Raw genomic sequence first — 16,635 nt, 5'->3', positions numbered from 1 at the left:
TGACACAGGATCTTGCGTGGAGTTCATCACTTGTTTTCTGATGGCAGACACGATGTGCTTGGTGCACTATAAGGCGACGCTTCCTTGGGGTGGTCAGCAGTGGTCGATCTGAAACTTGACAACGAGTACGCCTACCGTCACGTTCCCATGCAATACAATATCGGGACACTATCACAACCGAATAGCCCACGAATCTGAGTATTACCCGACTTGATCAACCGGCCAAATGGAGACCAACAATGAGGCTCCTTTCAAACTCTATTAGGTTCTCATAATACTGTCTCTCACGAGGACGTGGCCTCTCAATGCCCTTCACAGCGATCGCTCAATATCTGAAGCTGTTCATGCTCCTTATATACCCTACCAGGTCTCTTAACAACCCATAACTCGATCAACACTAATGTACTCTGGTGGTCGTTCTACCTGTCACACATAATTGCAACTCCAGTTGGGAGCTCCAACGTAAGACGAGCAATGGGGCCCCTTAGGAACATGGCTGCCAAGGAGGGGAAGGAAGCCAGTGTGCACTCTGCGTGCATACCAGGGGTGTCATTCTAGATGTGTAAAGGGTGCTTCCGGATGCCATGAAGAGTACAGGGTGCAGCCAACTGCCGGAGGTGGCTCATGTCGGTACCAATGACGTGTGTCGCTTTGGATCGGAGCAGATTCTGTCTGGTTTCGGGCGGCTAGCGGAAATGGTAAAAACTGCCAGTCTTGCTTGGGAGATTAAGGCGGAGCTCACAATCTGCAGCATCGTCGACAGGATCCTATGTGGTGCTTTGGTGCAGAGCCGAGTGGAGGGTCTGAATCAGAGGCTCAGGCTGTTCTGTGACCGTGTAGGCTGCAGATTCATTGACTTGCGTCATCGGGTGGTGAGTTTCCGGGTTCTGCTTAAGAGGTCAGGAGTCCATTACACACATGAAGCGGCTACACGGGTAGCGGGGGCTGTGTGGAAGGGACTGGGCGGTTTTTTAGGTTAGAGGGCCTCTGGAAACCACAGAAAGGGCGTCCGTCTAAAAGGGGGCAGGTTAAACACAGTAAGGTAGTTGTAGAAACGATCGGTATTGTAGTTGTAAATTGTCGTAGCTGTTTTGGGAAAGAACCAGAGCTCCATGCCTTAATAGAAAGCACTGAATCTCAAATAGTTAAAGCTACGGAAAGCTGGCTAAAACACTTAAATAAGTTTAGCCGAAATCCCCCCCAGACACAGAAGAAGATATAGTTGCTGAACAGTTCAAAGAAAACTTGAGTCTCATTTCAAGTAGATACCCCACTCATACAATTATAGTCGGTGGTGACTTCAATCTACCCTCGATATACTGGAAAAATTATACGTTTAAAGCCGGTGGTAGGCCTAAAACGTCATCCGAAATTGTACTGAATGCTTTCTCAGAAAATTATTTTGAACAATTAGCTCATGAGCCCACTCGAAGCGTAAATGGTTGCGAAAGCATACTTGACCTCTTAGCAACAAATAATCCTGGACAAATAGGGAGTATCATGACGAATACAGGGATTAGCGACCACAAGGCAGTTGCTTCTAGGCTGAATACCGTAACTCTTACAACCATCAAAAAGAAACGCAAAGTGCATCTGTTTAAAAAAGCTGATAAAAATGCTCTTAACACCTTTTTAAGAGACAGACTCCACTCCTTCCGACCTGATCACGTAAGCGTAGAAAAGATGTGGAATGATTTCAAAGAGATAGGATCGACGGCAATTGAGAGATATATACCACATAAATTAATAAGTGATCCCCCATGGTACACAAAACGTGTCAGATCAATGTTGAGACGCAGCGAAAATAGCATCCCAAATTTAAAAGAACGCAAAATCCCCAAGATTGGCACAGTTTTGTAGAATTTCGAAATATAGCACGTACTTCAATGCGAGATGCTTTTAATAATTTCTACTACGAAATTGTCTCGGAATCTGGCAGAAAATCCAAAGAGTCTCTGGTCATACATATATCACACCAATGACAAGAGCAATCAATAATACCTTCACTGCGAGATAACAACGTTGAAGTCACTGATGACAGTGCCTCTAAACCACAGTTATTAAACACGGTTTTCCGGAACTCCTTCACCAAAGAAGACGGAGTAAATATTCCTGAATTCCAATCAAGAATAACTGCCAAGATGAGAAACATATAAATAGATATCCTTGGTGTAGCAAAGCAGCTTAAATCACTTAATAAAGGCAAGGGCTCCGGTCCAGATGGTATATCAGTCAGGTTCCTTTCAGAGTATGCAGATGCAATAGCTCCATATTTAGCAATTATATACAACCTCTCGCTCACAGGAAGTTCCGCACCTAAAGACTGGAAAATTGCCCAAGTCACACCAATACCCAAAAAGGGAAATAGTAGTAATCCGCTGAATTACAGGCCCATTTGACTAACGTCGATTTGCAGTAGGGTTTTGGAACATATACTGTATTCGAACATTATGAAGTACCTCGAAGAAAACGATTTATTGACACATAGTGAGCACGGATTCAGAAAATATCGTTCTTGCGGAACACAACTAGCTCTTTATACTCATGAAGTAATGAGTGCTATCGACAGGGGATGTCAAATTGACTCCATATTTTTAGATTTTCAGAAGGCTTTAGAAACCGTTCCTCAAAAGCGTCTTCTAACCAAACTGCGCGCCTAGGGAATATCGCCTCAGTTGTGCGACTGGATTCGTGATTTCCTGTCAGAAAGGTCACAGTTCGTAGTAATAGACGGAAAGTCATCGAGTAAAACAGAAATAATATCCGGCGTTCCCCAAGGAAGTGTTATAGGCCCTCTATTGTTCCTGATCTATATTAACGACACAGGAGACAATCTGAGTAGCCGTCTTAGATTGTTTGCAGATGATGCTGTCACTTACCGTCTTGTAAAGTCATCAGATGACCAAAACGAATAGCAAAATGATTTAGATAAGATATCTGTGTGGTGCGAAAAGTGGCAATTGACCCTGAATAAAGAAAAGTGTGAAGTTATCCATATGAGTACTAAAAGAAAATCGCTAAATTTCGATTACGCGATAAGTTACACATAGCTGAAGGCTGTAAATTCAACTAAATAGTTAGGGATAACAATTACAAATCCCCTAAATTGGAACGATCACAAAGATAATGTTGTGGGTAGAGCAAACCAAAGACTGCGATTCACTGGCAGAACACTTATAAGGTGCAACAGGTCTACTAAAGAGACTCTTTACACCTCGCTTGTCAGCCCTTTTCCGGAGTATTGCTGTGCGGTGTGGGATCCGCATCAGATGGGACTGACGGATGGCATCGAAAAAGTACAAAGGAAGACAGCTCGTTTTGTATTATCTCGAAGTAGGGGAGACAGTGCCGCAGACATGATACGTGAACTGGAGTGGCAATCATTAAAACAGGCGTTTTTCGTTGCGACGGGATTTTCTCATGAAATTTCAATCACCAGTTTTCTCCTCCGATTGCGAAACCATTCTGTTGGCACCCACCTACACAGGGAGATATGATCATCACAATAAAATAAGAGAAATCGGGGCTCGCACTGAAAAATTTAAATGCTCGTTTTTCCAGCGCGTCGTTCGAGAGTGGAACGGTAGAGAGACAGCTTGAAGGAGGTTCATTGAACCCTCTGACAGGTACTTAATTGTGAATAGCAGAGTAATCACGTAGATGGAGATGCTGATTTACATAGCCGCCGATGGTGTGTATGCTCACAAAGTTACATCAACATCCGATCATGTCTTCTTTGTGCTTGTGACGCCTCTAATTAGTGGTAAAAGTAACTACAGTGATATACGCTTAGCAAAGAATATTTTTCACAAGGAATGTATTGAAACTTTAGATTACTCGGTGACATGTAAAGATTCCACGAACTAATATATAAAGGAAAGACGTCATGCAGTTTCTTTCGTATCACTTGTATTTTTGATCTTGTTGCTTAGCTCTTGTCTTGCACACGATGTATGGAGTTCGATGTATAGAGGCTTGCGGCCTATTCATGTAAGTTGGATTACCGTTAAATAATAATTATCTCTGTTGCATTTTAAAATTATGTCCTTGCTGTGAAACGGAAACCTTTTCTTCTACTTACCATCTAAGTTAATGTGATCAATGCTTTGTGTGGGTGGAAGCTCGTGTGGTATTTTAATACCTAAAAGTAGTTTAAAATTAGTTTTCTTTCATTTTTCGCTTTCATTAACTTTGGATTGAGCCTCAGGAAGTAATATTTCATAAAGAAAAGAATTTTCAATTTATTTCGAGTCAGAAAGAAAAATATTTAATATCTATAGATGAGATAGTTTTTGCTAGCAGCGAAATACATTTATGATATCAGAATAATAGGTCCTAACATTACGATATTTTCACTTTACGTAAAGAATATATATTTGAAGGGCTATTTCCAATATTCAATATAGGAAATTTATAGTAATAAAATACAATTTATGATAATAAAAGAAGTAACACTTGATAGCCATTTGGGAGAATATCAGAATGGATTTAGAAAGGGCAGATCTTGCTCAGAACAGATTTTCAACCTGAAGTCCATATTCTGTCACAGACTTACAAACTTCAAAGATATAGTTGTAACATTTATAGATTTTAAAAAGGCATTTGACTCGGTTGATAGGAAAACACTCCATAAAGTGATCAGAGAATTTGGCATCAAATCTAAATTAGTAACCATTTTTCGTGAAATGCTCACAGACACCTTATCAAAAGTGTTTCGGGGTGAAATATCGAAGGCATTCAACATAAAAACAAGTGTAGGGCAAGGTGATGGACTGTCTCCACTCCGGTTTAACTGCTTACTGGAGAAAGTAGTAAGAGAATAGAAACAAAAAGAACAGAGGCTATCTTCAATCAGACTGGTAACTAAAAACAAAGGTATTGAAATTCACTGTTTAGCATTTGCGGATGATTCTGCCATTCTTTCTGAAAACCTAACAAATGCTGGAATACAGATCAATCTCTTAGAAGAAATGGCCAACAAAGCAGGTTTAAGAATATCTGTAGAAAAAACAAAATGTATTGAAAATATAAAAAATGCTCCGGAATCCCTAGCAACAGATGTTGGTCAGGTAATGAGGGTACATAAATTTAAATATTCGGGAGACATTATCCAAGAAAATTGCTTAGAAAAATTCTCTGTAGAAGAAAGAGTACATAAAATGGAGAGAGCTTATGGAATAACTAGGAATGTCTACAACAAAAGGTGTCTGTCTAAAAATTTGAAGATACTGCACTAAAACACAGTAGTAAAACCGGAATGTCTTTATGCAAGTGAATGTTTAGTACTGAACTGAAAATTACACAAACTTGAAGTCCTAGAAAGAAAAATCAATCGAAAATACTTGAGCCACCAAAAAATACAGAGGTATGGAAATTAAGAAGCAATGAAGAAGTTTATCGCAACATAGAAAACATAAATGAAACACTACGAAAGAGGCGACTGCTGTTTTTTTGGACACTTATACAGAATGAACAGCAACAGGTTAACCAAACAGATTTTTAAACATCTTTGGGACAAGAAGTCAACAATAGCCTGGTTTCAAGAAGTTAGGAAAGACTTGGAAAGAAAGAACATACGTGAAACAGACGCAACAGAAAGAGAGATTTTCAAGAGGAAAGTGTTAAAAATGGAAGTATACTAAGGCAGGAGGGAGAAGAAGACAGGGTCAAAATGGTACGAGGAGAGAAAAAGGATACATAGTGAAAAGATGAAAGAATACTGGAGGTAAAAGAAAGAACAACAAAGAAGTTGGTGTGGGGTCCTTAGATGACCCAAACGAAGAAAGAAAGAAAGAAGAAAAGATTTGCATTCTTGCTCCCCAATAATTTAAAATGTGGTGTCAAATAAACATTTAAAATGTTTATTTGACACCACATTTTAAATTTCATTCAGTCACACTCCTTAATGACAGTTATGTCGAAATACAAAATCCCCAATAATTGTTTAGGGGCATGCTTTCTCAATTTCCCGTAATAAAATCAGGCAGGGTCTTGTTTAAACTGGTGACTATGACAGGCCGTGTATTGTAAAGTTATGAGGACAGTCTTCCCCAAGCATGCAAGTCATATAAAAAATGTGTGTGAAATCTTATGGGACTTAACTGCTAAGGTCATCAGTCCCTAAGCTTACACACTACTTAACCTAAATTATCCTAAGGACAAACACGCACACCCATGCCCAATGGGAGGACTTGAACCTCCGCCGGGACCAGCCGCACAGTCCACGCAAGTCATCTACTCGAAGCGCTAAATTAATCTTAGCCCCCGATAAGTCAGTCGTAAAGCTGTTTCCCCATTAATCTTCCTTCCTTGCGACATCTCCTGACACTAAATGAGCAGCTGCTACGGAATTTCTGATAGGAAAGCACGCGTTCAAAATTACAGTGTGTGATTCGACAGACTCAAACAATCACAATAGCAGGTTATAGCTTGTCCACCTGGAACAGCGCCATGGAGTACTTTCGTAACACTATACCAGTTTAACTCACTCGTCTTCAGATAACGTAACGCCTGACTTCAGCTTTGCCTCGGCTGACGGAAGCTAGGCTCCTGTGGCGATTGCATACGGAACCAATCAGCTGTCCATACGCACAACGGCTGTCTGTAGGCAAATGTTTACTTACCAGCTGACCACGTCATTTCCGATGATGAGACTACACTGAGTGTTCGTCCTTGTTAGATAGTGGGAAAATCAAAGCTCTGTCAAACGAGGTCACCGGGTGAGTGACAGTTATGTGTGTCCGGCTTCGTATCTGCAGAGTCAGTCAGTGTACAGTGACTTCCACCACGTCCTGTTCAGCCGGCGGTTGATAAGGTATGTCACGATTCTCCGATGGCCTAGTGAATGGTCGTAGCTCTGGAAGGAACAAAACGAACTGACTGAGACGAAAGTGTCCCTGTACAAAAGTTTTTGGACTTTTACTATGTATATACGTAGAGCACTAACAAAAGTCCTAATGGCCGACTCCCGATCTCACTAGTAACACTCAAAATGAGTGGTAATGCAGTATCGACAAATTAGTGATCTCAGAATCTGTTAGCCAAGCTTCACACTGAACCTCTGTTAAAAATAACTTATTGCAATTTAACGCGGCTGTGGGGATGCCAGAGAAAAGAAAGATAAACGATACGTTCGAAGAGAACTAGGGGTGTTTTTTTCAGCTTGTTTTCACGTTCGAAATTTAAATCTGGTAATGACAAGCTTAGCTTTGTGGGGGAAACCCTCGCCACTATTCCGTCAGTGGTGGCGGATCAGCTTTGGAGTTCGCCTGGATGTTTCCTACGGTATGGAAGACTGGCAGCTTGTACATCAGCACAAGGCTTCAACTGATGAAAGATCCAAATCAGCAATACAGCATTATCATCCCAAACCAATGATAACATTTTTTGACAGGATATGGTGAATGCTGCATGGATTTGTGTAAAATTAACAAGACTGGTAGACCGACATACAGGTTGGATTTGTAGGCCCACCTGAACATACTTCGTTTTATTGTGCTAACTATTCTGAGTTTAGAGAAGTGGGCGTAAGACCTGAGAGTGTATAGCTCGTAGTCCTTAATGAGGAAAAGTGGCAGTTGCTTCATACTCTAGTTGCTAATATATCCAAAAAGTAAACCAAATGAGTATGAATATACACAGTCTGATAACAGAAGTGAAGCTCCCAGAAGGGGAGGAGAAAACGAAATGAAACTTCACGTGTTGATAGGGTATGCTAGTTTGTTTCAGTGATTACAAAATTGATTTAAATTTATAAAGTATAAACCCACTTATCAGCATGACGTCGCTACTCGTCTAGCATAGATGCGAGCACTGACAAGGTTGGAAACAGTGTTATAAAACTGTTGAAATGTTGTAACCTCTCTTGAAGCAAGCTAGCCCACAACTATTGTAAATGGTTCTCGATGGCTCGGATCCTGGAACGGGGATGGACTTGACGTCCGAGTCGGTCCCACGCCTGTTTTGCTAGGGACAGATCTACTGATCTTGCTGTTCTTGGGAGTACTGGATGTCACGCAGACAGTTCATGGAGACACGTTCCATGTGTGGACGAGCATTGCCCTGTTGAAAAATAACACCACGATACCGTCGCACGAGAGGTTACACATCCAACTTGAAGATGAACCTCCAGATTCGAAGCCGGTAATGGCGCTATTTGAGTAAATAAATAGCTTTAAATACAGTGGCTGGTTGCTGTTTTCTTCTTTGCTCGAATCAACGTGTAAAACTTTTATTATTGACACTTAGAACGAGTCAGTCACTTGGTATCGTATGGCACTTCGAATATTCTTAATAAAGTATTTCTTATCTAATTTGTCTCATTAACTTTTTCGATGAACGGAGGGCACCGTATTCTTGTGGTATCAGATCACATTCTTAGTTTTTTTTTATTATTAAAATGGGTTATGTACAAACAGAGATAGATTGTGTCTTCATACTCCTCACAAATGTCAGATTTAGCACTTAGAAAGTTTTCCATTCCGACTGTACATTTATCTGTAGTTGTATTTGCAAAGGTCCGCGAGCTAAATTAATTTGATCTCGAACACTATCTTAACCCTGGCGTAGTTGCGCAGTTTTTTGTTGGTATAACGCAAAAGATGTGTCAGTCTGAGTGGAGCGACGAAAGAAGTTCTAGAAATATTAGGTTTCGTTTGGTGTCACCCAACGATGCGAGCGTCTTTTCTCTCACTTCCGTGGTTTGTGTGATTTCCACCCAAATTGTAAAGTACACATCGATAAATTAGTGCATACTAGCCCATCTTTCCGCACAGGGGTAATATATATCAAAACACACTACTTCCATGTCATGCAAAAACCCTCGAACTAGGAAGAGATTTTTAAATTATCTATTCATGGTCAATTGGCGTAGACTGATTTGGTTTTTCATCAAGTCATGTTCACCGGAACGTGACCAAGACGTCATTTCGCGCTCAGAAGAGAGGATGAAAGGGTAGAAATGGCGTTTCGTTCCAATTTGGGTCTCCAGTCGACACATGAGTAATTTTTTTCTGAGCTACTTATGGTTTCTAAAATATTGCGTTTTTCATTCAATTATGATCATCGTTTCCGCTTTTCTTCGAGTTTTCATTTTTGGTTTCTTCTGCAGTCGGGATTTTAAAACCTACTTTTGAATTGTATCTCTCTTGAAAATTTAATTCATTTCCATCTTCATCAGTGTGAGATCATTCCTGATTTCTTGCAGCCATTTGCACCACTATGACATTTTTTTTGGCTGACATGTTCGAAATTCTTTGATCACGTGTTGTCACTCATTTATCACACTCGATCAGTGCGATCTTTACCGCTCTTCTTCCAATTTTTTTATTAGTTTCTTTCTAAACAATTCTCTGTTTATATTTTAATAGAAGTGAATAATGATAAACATATATATTGCATTTCACAATTATATTTAACGACAAAACACATAAAACAAATAAAATAGTCTCTGCTAAGATTTTGGTCAAATCATGGAAATTGGTATTGCCTCCATCAAGTCGTCAATAGTGCACTTCAAAGGACACTTGCTGCAGTTCATGCAGTGGGCTCTGGTTTCATCTTAGTCACAATCGCAGAGCCTAGATGCTCTAGGGAAGCCCACTGTACCTTACTAATTCTGTCTCTGCCAACAGCAGTACGAAGGCTGTTTAACGATTTCTAGGTGGACCTATGTTCCTCATGTTCTGTGGGTAGGTGGTCGACTAGTCGCATACAGCCAGCAAGGCGAGTGTTTCTCGTCTTCCATAATCTTGAACTGTCGAATGTTTCATGCATACCGTCGATCCACGTCAGACAATTTCCAATTTCTTGTAACCATTTTCACCTGAGAGATTTTTTTCTGGGTGACATGTTCCGAATTCTACATGACATTTTTCATTCACTCCAGCCAGATGTTCATAAAATATTATTTTGATTTTTGCTTATGATGACATTCAGTGGCTCCATTTTTTTCAATACGGAACTTCATTAATATTCTTCATGTGTTCACGATTGATGTAATACTTTCCTCACGACATGCCATTGTCTCTTTTCCATACTTTCTATTACTCCCTTCTTAGACAAATCCTCTAAGCACGCAGATGCACATGAACAGTCTTGTTATTGTAATGTAGTGTTGGATCTTCACTGGATCTGTTATCCTACATATATTTAGTCAACTAATAACCCATTTCTACCACTCTTCCGATGAGTTTATTAGGTTCTTCGTCATTGTCGTTTACTATAGGAACACGTGTGTGTGTGTGTGTGTGTGTGTGTGTGTGTGTGCGCGCGCGCTCGCACGAAATTTGTCTGTCCTACGAGCGATGAGCTTTGTTTACCGTTTGGTGTCACCGCCCGACATGCTCACAGATTGTCAACAGCGGAACGATGAATGGCGACGCATTATTTTCACTTGATGAGTCGCATATTAGTGGAAGTGAAGATGTTGGTCACGCTTTGACCTCTCACATATTGACGCAGCGACCAACGCTGCTTCTCATTGACGAAATATGTTTTCGCTCGCAGCTTGATTACACTGAGGTGACAGAAGTCACGGGATACCGATATGCACACACTCGTATAGAGATGGCGGTAGATCGCGTAGACAAGGTATAAAAGGACAGTGCACTGGCAGTTCTGTCATTTGTTTTAAATTTCACATGCTTTTTACGTTGTATCTGTATGTCTTATTATACAGGGTGGTCCATTGATAGTGACCGGTACAAATACTCACGAAATAAGCATCAAACCAGAAAACTACAACGAACGAAACTCGTCTAGCTTGAAGAGGGAAACCAGATGGCGCTATGGTTGGCCCGTTAGATGGTGCTGCCATAGGTCAAACGGATTTCAACTGCGTTTTTTTTTTTTTTTTTTTTAATAGGAACCCCCATTTTTCTTACATATTCTTGTAGTACGTAAAGAAATATGAATGTTTTGGTTGGACCCCCTTTTTTCGCTTTGTGATAGATGGCGCTGTAATAGCCACAAACGTATAAGTACGTGGCATCACGTAACATTCCGCCACTGCGGACGGTATTTGTTTCGTTGTATATTACCCGTGTTAAAATGGACCGTTTATCAATTGCGGAAAAGATCGATATCGTGTTCATGTATGGCTATTGTGATCAAATGGCGTGTGCTATGTATGCTGCTCGGTATCCTGGACGACATCATCCAAGTGTCCGGACCGTTCGTCGGATAGTTACGTTATTTAAGGAAACAGGAAGTGGTCATCCACATGTGAAACGTCAACCACGACTTGCAACAAATGATGATGCCCAAGTAGGTGTTTTAGCTGCGGCGGGTAATCCTCAAATCAGTAGCAGACAAACTGCGCGAAAATCGGGAATCTCAAAAACGTCGGTGTTAAGAATGCTACATCAACATCGATTGCACCCGTACCATATTTCTATGCACCAGTAATTGCATGGCGACGACTTTGAACGTCGTGTACAGTGCTGCCACTGGTCACAAGAGAAATTACGGGACGATGACAGATTTTTTGCACGCGTTCTATTTAGCGACGAAGCCTCATTCACCAACAGCGGTAACGTAAACCGGCGTAATATGCACTATTGGGAAATGGAAAATCCACGATGGCTGCGACAAGTGGAAAATCAGCGACCTTGGCGGGTTAATGTATGGTGCGGCATTGTGGGAGGAAGGATAATTGGCCCCCATTTTATCGATGGCAATCTAAATGGTGCAATGTATGCTAATTTCCTACGTGATGTTCTACTGATGTTGCTACAAGATGTTTCACTGCATGACAGAATGGCGATGTACTTCCAACATAATGGATACCGGCACATAGCTCGCATGCGGTACAAGCGGTACTGAATAGCACATTTCATGACTGGTGGATTGGTCGTCGAAGCACCATACCATACCATACCATACCATACCATGGCCCGCACGTTCACCGGATCTGATGTCCCCGGATTTCTTTCTGTGTGGAACGTTGAAGGATATTTGCTATCGTGATCCACCGACAACGCCTGACAACATGCGTCAGCGCATTGTCAATGCATGTGCGAACATTACGGAAGCCGAACTACTCGCTGTTGAGAGGAATGTCGTTACACGTATTGCCAAATGCATCGAGGTCGACGGACATCATTTTGAGCATTTATTGCATTAATGTGGTATTTACGGGCAATCACGCTGTAACAGCATGCGTTCTCAGAAATGATAAGTTCACAAAGGTACATGTATCACATTGGAACAACCGAGATAAAATGTTCAAACGTACCTACGTTTTGTATATCTGTCACAAAGCGAAGAAAGTGGTCCAACTAAAACATTCATATTCCTTTACGTACTACACGAATATGTAATAAAGAATGTGGGTTCCTATTTTAAAAAACGCAGTTGATATCCGTTTGACCTGTGGTAGCGCCATCTAGCGGGCCAACCATAGCGCCATCTGGTTTCCCCCTTCAAGCCAGACAAGTTTCGTTCTTTGTAGTTTTTTCGTTTGACGCTTATATCGTGAGATATTTGGCCCGGTCACGATCAATGGACCACCCTGTTTAGTGCTTTATTTCGGATCACTAAAAATTGGCTTTATTTCCCTGAGGAAACTGATTTTTGAGGCGTCAGAGGCTACGAATTCTGAAGATTACCATTATGAAATTGAAACGTCCCCTTTAGAAAATTGTACAAGACTGTGCTTAAACTGACACACAATATTTTTAGCGCAACGCAATCTGACTTTCAATAATCCCTACAAAAGAATGACCCTGACTAACACTAACGTATGCCTTTCACAAATCATTTACCTCACAAAAATCTTCGTTACTCAAACTACTGCAATAAAGCGAGCGCCAATACTGCTAGCTAAATAAACGATTCAAACTGCTGAAGGGACTAAATACTGATAGGCATAGTTAGCAAATGAAAGATTTTGATACAGAATAAACTATGTATTTACCTTAATAGTGTCCAAAAGTCATATATATATATATATATATATATATATATATATATATATATATATATATATATATATATATTTTACAAACTTTTTTCGTATAACTTCTCAATGCATTTCTTCCAATTCATCATAATTCATTCTCTTGTATAGCCTACTCCCTCTTCAGCTAACCTAAAACTACTGAGCTCAGATGCATAAACTAAGGGACGAGGCAATGCAGCTGCACAGAACAATTAACACAAACAGCAAGGACAAAAAAATGCAAATTGTCAAAGCTAGCAGCAATAAATATAAATTAGCAAAGAAAATGTAACATTAGAACTAATATGAGCCAATGTGCAGCAACAAGAAAAATAAATCAGTAGTAAAACTGGCTTAACAGAGTAATACAAAGTGAAATTCAGTAGCACTATGCCTGGCAAACAGCAGCAGCAAATGCAATAACTTATACCTAAATATGACATAGCTCAAGCAGAAAAAAATTACAGTAAAGATAGGAAATGTCTAATAATTATGTCACATCTTAACACTATAGTGATGCATCACCTTGACTTACTCTACGAAACAAGTTACCCAGTCATTGACAAAAATTATGTATGCAATTCCTGTGAAGGGAAATGTCTTTTTGTGCTCCCTCATTTTTTTGGAAGTAGATCATAAAATTATTATTTACTGGATCTGTAGACAGAAAATATTGACATTAGTACACCTATTAAATTTTATTTTAACCAATGCTGCAGTGTAGCTAGAAACTAGATGTTAAACAAAATGAGCAAATATATACATAAAGCAAGGTGTGAAACGTCATTCACTAGCCATATGGCATTTCATAAGGCAGTAAAAAATCTCTCAACTAGCAAGACAGTAGCCGTGAAATGTTTCTCATCGTTTCATTAGTCATTTCAGTAAATATCAAAATGTGTTGTATTTGCGATGCTTTCTACAAAGGAATGTCAATAGCGAGGTTAATGGCCTCGCCTTTTTTTTGTTGTGCCTCTGAAAGGCACGGCTTTTTTTCCAGGCGACTGTCGCATAGCTTGACGCCTACAGCGCATTACGGCAAGGTCACTTAGCTTCCTTACCGAAATATTTACGACAGCAGTTTGCGCTACAGTGACAGTCTCATAGAAAAAATTTCACAGGTTGAGAATTTGCGTTACAAATGTGTAGAAACAAAATCTTTTCAATATAACACAGTCCATAAAGTTTTCGGCGGTATTGTGATATATTCACGCATTTACACACATTTCATAACTCTTAAAGTACAATTCTTGGTTTCCAACATCCTTTTTCACAAACCAGAGTCCCTAACCACTACTCGTTATTCCTTACTTTATTACACATATACATATTCGTCGACACTTCTTCAATATTTCAAGATAATAAATACATAGCACAATCAAATTCCTCATATAGCATCAGCGTATTGATCATAAACATACCTCAACAGCGTAATACACATTGTCGTCGTAATAATAACATCATAACATCTCAGTCAAATCTCAAAATCGTCGTAGCTTCCTCCAATAATTTCAAAACCTAAAAAAAATTCTCTGCTCATTTCAATAGTGTCATCTACCTCAAACGTACTTTAAAAATCATGATTCCTTACCAAATACATCATTCAAAGCTCACATAGTTCACAATGGTTCTGAAAAAATATGAATAGTTCACAAAGTACAGACAAAATACTATTACATTAGTGTGAAGTTATCCAACTGTGTAATTGCATAAACATGTGTCACTGACGTAGCAAAAAAAAATGTTTGTCTCTCTCAGTTAAATGATCAGATCGCTGTGTATTTTATGTGTTAGAGAAATATGGTACCGTTGTGTAAAGTTGTATAAGCAGATACCATATTAGCTAGGGCTCCCTGTGCTTGCCAAACACATGATACACAAAGTAAGCGTGTAACCCCCTGAGGCTTAATGTAATTATACCCTCAGGTGTTACAGATTACAGCAATGGAATGAGATGTATCACGGAAAACTTTTTTTGTAATTCAAAAATCTTTAAAAATAAATGTTTTAAGTACAAAATTAATCACTCAAATGCGTGTCCTGTAGCGCTAAATGTGCGTCTTGCTGTAAGATAATTCTGTGGAACTGTCGTAGTTATAGTCCTCTGTAAGCAAAGCTCTGCTGAAGTCAATGTACTCACCTCATCATAAACAAAATTGAAATGAAATGTCTTGTGGCTAGGGCCTCCTGTCGGGTAGATCGTTCGCCTGGTTCAGGTCTTTCGAGTTGACGCCACTTCGGCGACCTGCGCGTCGATGGGGATGAAATGATGATGATTAGGAATACACAACATCCAGTCCCTGAGCGGAGAAAATCTCCGACCCAGCCGGGAATCGAACCCGGGACCATAGGAGTGACAGTCTGTCACGCTGACCACTCAGCTACAGGGCCGGACATAAACAAAAGTGAAATGCTTTGCGTATAGGTATCGTAGTTATTATGCTTATTGCCGTGATGAAGAAAGTACTCTACTGTAATGTATTGTTGTGCTACGGAAAAGGCTGTTTCATTGTAGCTATACCACAAAAGTTACTACTAAAACATATTTTACTTTCCAGAATAATACAGAAAAACTGTGTAGATATAAAACAGATACACCACAAAAGCAACAATGTAAATTGACACTCATTAGTAGCGTCATGATATAATCGTGTAGCTGTCACATTAACTAACCACTGTGTCATCTGGTACCTCTCAGAAAGTACTTTAAATCCAGAATGTATTTTCAAGTAAACCAAAATGTTGCATTAAAATCTCATTAGTAGTACCGGCATATGTTCTGAGTACGTAAGCCATATATTTGTTATGTAATTGTGCAACTAACAAGCAAGAATGTACGAATAACAACACTGTGTCGTCTGTTCACTATAACAATGCATTCGTAATTTCTGTTAAATAAGTTGGTTCTTGACTGGATATTTAACTTCAAACATTGTTGCACGTTAACAGTTTCTAAGTCTGACAAAGCATACTAGTAATGTGAAGTGAAAACTTATGGCAAAGACAAAGTTAAAAAGCAGATTATCTTTCAATAAACGGTTTTACATGTGAAACGTGGTGCAAGCCTTTACTCTTCCTACTATGCAGAGCTCCAGCTTCAACGGAATTATCATGTGGTATACGGTACATCAGTAAAGATTGCTCAAATTTTTCTCAAGGTTAACGTCTATGTTATTTTTCTCTGAGCCAGCCGGCACACATGGCTGCCTGCGGTGCGAGTCATTGTCTGCTATCTCTTTGTTGGCGTGCGTCTTTATTGGGATTAGGAGACCTAACTTCTACAAATTCACCTTGCCGAGAGGGCCCAGCCCTGTTTGAATCCCGCCAGTTCTGATGAAATTCAGGGCTGTCGTTATGATTATATCGTCTGTCGTCATGTCGGTAGTTCCTGTAGTTTCTTTCTTGTCGGTTAAGTGGTGGAGAATTTCTCCCTGAATTATCACTGCACGGTGGACCGTTGCGTCTGAAGTTATTCTGTCTCCCATTATAATAATATTTCTGGTTGCCATATTGTCTGTTTCTATGATTGTCTCTGTCATATTTATTACTACGGATATGCGATCTTTCTCTGTAACTATTACTCTGCCAGTGGTTGTCATATGGGTGGTGTCTGTTTTGTTCACGATTTACGTTGTAAGAATAGCCTTGTCGTGTCCAGTTATTATTTCTTTCATCGCAGAATTGAGACGGATGTG

This window comes from Schistocerca nitens, chromosome 9, assembly GCF_023898315.1.
Source record: "Schistocerca nitens isolate TAMUIC-IGC-003100 chromosome 9, iqSchNite1.1, whole genome shotgun sequence".
Classification (NCBI taxonomy): domain Eukaryota; kingdom Metazoa; phylum Arthropoda; class Insecta; order Orthoptera; family Acrididae; genus Schistocerca; species Schistocerca nitens.
This window is presented reverse-complemented; position numbering follows the sequence as displayed.